This window comes from Gavialis gangeticus, unplaced genomic scaffold, assembly GCF_001723915.1.
Source record: "Gavialis gangeticus isolate Ggan-Ray unplaced genomic scaffold, GavGan_comp1, whole genome shotgun sequence".
In the NCBI taxonomy this organism is placed as follows: Eukaryota; Metazoa; Chordata; order Crocodylia; family Gavialidae; genus Gavialis; species Gavialis gangeticus.
In genome coordinates this window covers 1,259,416-1,264,155 of record NW_017729023.1, presented here as the reverse complement: position 1 = coordinate 1,264,155, position 4,740 = coordinate 1,259,416, and the positions used below count along the sequence as shown (strand labels likewise).

The 4,740-nt window shown below is 42.6% G+C and overlaps 1 protein-coding gene across 2 annotated transcripts in view; it reads right to left on the bottom strand.

Annotated features, from left to right (window-relative positions):
* Positions 1-3,434, bottom strand: part of ANTXR2 (anthrax toxin receptor 2) — a 237,466-nt gene extending 234,032 nt beyond the window's left edge. For both annotated transcript variants that reach the window (XM_019516734.1, XM_019516735.1), the window contains exon 1: positions 3,341-3,434. The gene's annotated coding sequence lies outside the window, so the exon portion shown is untranslated. The remainder of the gene's footprint in view (positions 1-3,340) is intronic.
* Positions 3,435-4,740: the final 1,306 nt, after the last annotated feature.

The following is a 4,740-nucleotide window of genomic DNA, read 5'->3' as shown; positions in this document are numbered from 1 at the left end:
CATTTGAACCAAATTTAGATCTCGTCTAATTGCACCGCAAGGGTAGTCGCACTGCAATTACATGCAAGAAGTTGCACCCATTCATCCCAGCTCTGAATGTAACTGTTTCATGTATAACCAAGTTCCATTTCCAGTTTCACTCTGCACATGCTTCAGCATCCTTCACTCTTGAAAGATAGCTCAATCATTTTTTTCAAAAGGAAATGGGTAAGTATACACCATAAGAAAGCAAAATAGCATTAACATGCATTTACTGAAAGAAAATTCTTTTCTCCCCTGATTTCCATGCATATCTCCCACTCATGTTAAGAGGAATTATACACATTATGAATGGAAATCTAATACCCTGAGACTAACTGATGCTGTGGCTGGTCAGGCCAGGAATTGTAGTTCTGCAGTTTGTGAATCATAACAAGTATGAGAGAACTTAACATTGTTATTATTGTCATAAGATTGATAATATTGGCATACATATGGCAACTAAATAGGTTAATGTCCCTAACGATAAAAATCTGTGAAATCTGTATGACTGTATTTCTTCAATTTGTGGATGTTAATGAGAAATGACAAAAAAAAATTAAAAAATAAGTATCAGAGAACTGAAAATGTGAATATGTAGCAGATTGCCTGCAGGTTACTCTGAGGCCCAGCCCCTCCATTTAAAATTTGTCTAAAGAAAGGATGAAAAATCAGAACTCTACTCCTTTTGCTTGCCTCAAGCAGTTACCAAACAATAATCTAGTACTTGCTGTCTAAAACCCTTTGGCTTACACTAGTACATAAAACAGGACCGCAAGAAAAAGCTTCTTATTTGAGAGGCAATTGCTACTAAATGGTTCCCACAAAGTTACAGTGCAACTATTTGACAAAGTTACAATGCAGCTATTTGAATAACCTGTTCACCAAACACATTTTAATTGCATTATCAAAGGGCTCAACACTATGGTGATGGGTCAGGCCCCATTTAAAACATCAGATGGACCAGATCCCATTACATACCATAAGTCTGAAGCCATTGCAACAGTAAGTGTGATTGATACTGCTGTTGCAGACCTACATCCTACTGGCCAATCAGAATAGAAAGCAGATGCACATATCACACTAGAACGAACTAATCCTCAGAATAAAACCTGCTCAAATGTTTTCACCACATGCTGAGCCAAACAGCCTCAAATAAGTCTTGGACAGTTCTCAGCTGTTCTTTTCAGAACAAATTTGCTTTTAACTTCAAGAAAAAATATAAAGAACAGCCAGATTCTCATTTATATTAAAGATTCACACCTGTAACAACACAAAGGGGCCCTAAAGCTGATGTAAATGATTTATATTTACAGGGAGCTGTACCTTTAAGAGGCTCTCAGAAGCATTGGTTGGAGCCAGCTGCTGTGTTCATGTTGCATAGTGCTGAAGAGTTAGACTGTGGGTGTGGGTAGAAGTGATTTTTGAAACATTTCCAAATGGGCTTGGAAATGTTTCAGCAGGGTTTTGTTTCAGCTGTGACACACATCCAGTCCCTGTGGCATCCTCTTCCCTGGAGCATTTCAGAATTGCTGCAGCTGCATGTGGCCACAGCTCCTCAGCCAGAAGGCATTAGTTCCCCTCTCCCCTATTCCCCCACCATGGAGAGAGAGCAGGGAGCACTGGAGTGGAGAAATAAGCAGGGGTCTAGAAAGAAGCTTCCCCACTGCTGAAATCCCAGCATTCCAGCTCCAAATATCCTGTCTGGAACAGACTCCCAGCAGGGATGCTTTAGGCACCTACCCTATAGATCTTCAAAAGGAAACTGGATGCACACCTTGCTGGGGTTATTTGACCCCAGCAGTCTTTCCTGCCCAGAGCAGGGGGCTGAACCCAATGACCTCATGAGGCCCCTTCCAGCCATGAACTTCTGTGAATCTCCTCTCCTTCCTCTCAGCCCTGAAGAGGTAATTGGGACTGGGTCTGGAGAGCCCAGCTCCAGCAGTGGCAGAGAAGGGCGGGGGAGGAGTCAGAAACTGCCAGGGCTCTGGCAGGGAGGGCTGCACCAGCTGCAGCGGGACCCAGCAGCTAGACAGCTAGCAGGCTGCCAGCCTCCTCTGTAGGGGCAGGGTGGGGAGGAGAGAGCAGAGCACGGTGGGGTCCTGGAAGACCTATGCTCCCGTCTCTTTGCACAGGTTTTAAAAAAATGAAACACCTCAAAACAGTACTATTTTGAAGTGCTTCAAAGACATGTACATTTGTACAGCTTACCCTTTGAAACGTTTCAATTGTTACTTCTTTCTGCGCCCAATGAATGAAACAGACTCATGCCAGACTTCTTGGCCCTGAGTGATTACTGAACAGCATTCAGCATGAGGGTCCTTGAGATGCATGAGATTCAGGCCTTACATAGTTAAGAATCACACTTTAGTTGATGGAGTCACCCCAAATATTGTAAAAAAAGGAATGCCTCTGGCTGCAAAAGATGGTGCTCTGATGGGTTCATCAACGACAAACAACCATCCTTTTTCTAACACCAAACTTATTTTTTCACCATTACCAGAATGGAAGAACTACTGAGGCCTCATCAGACTTTTTCTTTTAAAGAAAAAAATGTCAAAATAACTTTCAAAGGGTTTTGTCATCCAGGCTTGCTTTACATAACATTCTGGCCTTTGAAATAATGAAGAAATATTTAACTGTGCAACACTTGTGTCCTCTCCTCATCAGCTAACCCAGCTTAGAATTGCCTAATGTATATTTCATTTTCCATTGGAAAAATTAAACTACCACAACATTTTGTGTCTGCATGATATTTTTGTTGAAGGAAAGCATTTTATTACAGTAATTCCTAGTTATTTTTCAAGAGTAAAACAGGCCAACATTTTAACATCAACACGTGTTAGAGAAGAAAAAAAGATTATTTACAAGTAAACTTTACTGCATGCATGCACCAGAAATTCTTAGCCTGGCACAAGCTTTGTCAATACATGCCTGCGCTTGAAAAGTAAATATTTTCCCTTGGTTTTGGACTGGATCACATACTCACTTCAAATTTCCTGACTTCTTTTTTTACCATGACTATTAACCAATACATACAGAGAAATAATATACGAGAAATTACATGTGTTGTTTAGGGGGAGCAATGATTAAAAATCCAAAAAGATCCAAGAACAAATTAATAAGCTGAAATAAATATTTAAAGATGTGCATGTCCTACTATTTTAACTAAGTTCCTGACTTCTTGAAATTAAGTGGGACTTTATAACACCAGAACTAAAATATTCTGGGTTTTTTTAAGATTTACGATTAATCACCTCACAAAAAAGTTTTTGTAATATGTTATAGTATGGTTAAACAAAAGCCAAAGCACAACACATACCTCACAAATCTTTCTGTGAGTAGTTTTACAAAATTATAGATCTCAAACCAGTTGTCTGCTACACTCCCGGATCTGAAAAGAAAACAAAACAGATGAGTATATCTAAAATCAGAAAAATACAACAGTAAAGATCAGCTTCAATCTTCCTATACAATCTAAAGTTTTCAGGGGATATGGGGGGGGGCAGCTCAAGCTCATCACTGTAAGCCATTCCTACATTATTTCAAATAATCTTCAATACGATCCCACAGGTCCTGCAACACCATCTTCCTGTCACAATCTAATGCATGACTTTATACACGTAACGTAGAGCTGCAGAGAGTAAAGCTGTGCACAAGTTTTCCTATGACACTTAGAGTTACAAATTAAAACAGACGCACTCCCCCTTGCAAGCCCCAGGCCTGCATCTTCTCCACTCTACCCTGAAACTCTGCAAGCGCTCTCAGCAGCACACTCCAGACAAACTTTATCTGCAAACAGGAGGACAGGGACTGTACATAAGTAGAGCTGGAGGGGGAGGGGGCTGAACGATTTTCAAGAGACTTCTGCTCTTCTCGCAGTAAACACTGTTACTTGAAATGATTAGCAGGCATTTGTCTATTTCAAACAATTTTTTTTTTTTTGGCGGGACAAGGCTAAAATCCTCTTGCTCAGTTCCTTTGGCTTTGACAGCATCAGAACATTTCATTTTCATGAGTTAGAAAAACAACCCCAGCCTTTACCATGATGTGAAACAAAACAAACTAAAACAGCACCGGTTAAGTACAAAGATTATATTTAAAAAGCTAGGCCAGGGCAGGAAGTTTGCTCGGCATCAACACAAAACAGTTTCTAACTCATCAGAATGAAAGGTTTGGAGGTCTGCAACAGGAGGGCTTGGGGGACTGGGAGTGGGGGAGGGTTCTGCTCCCTGAGAAATATCGAGTCCGAGTTCCTATTCAAAACCAATCTGGAAGCATCAAAATCTTGGGCAGAACCAAAAGTATCCAGCACCTCCCTCCCCTTCTTTCCCCCCCGATGTGCTCCAGGCAGAATCTTCCTCCTCTTTCATCCAGAGCCGAGCCAGCTCTTGGCAAAAAGGATTCTGTTTTGAACTGCAGGGCCACATGGCAGAAATCTCCACCCAAGCCAAAGGCAGAGAGCAGGCACTGGAGGACACAAGGCACCAGGGAAGGAACCTGCCACCACACACCAGCCCCGCTAGAGTAAGGGCGGGAGAAGCTACCACATAACCCTGCTGCCTCTCCAGTTGCTCCCCTGACCCACTGACACACTGACCCGGTGGGGAGTCACCTCCGCGCACCCAGGTGCCTCCCCAGAGCCCTGAAGCCCAGCTACCCCCTGCAGCATCCCGCCCACCGCCCGGGGAACCCCATGCAGGCACTCCACCCCCTTCTCCC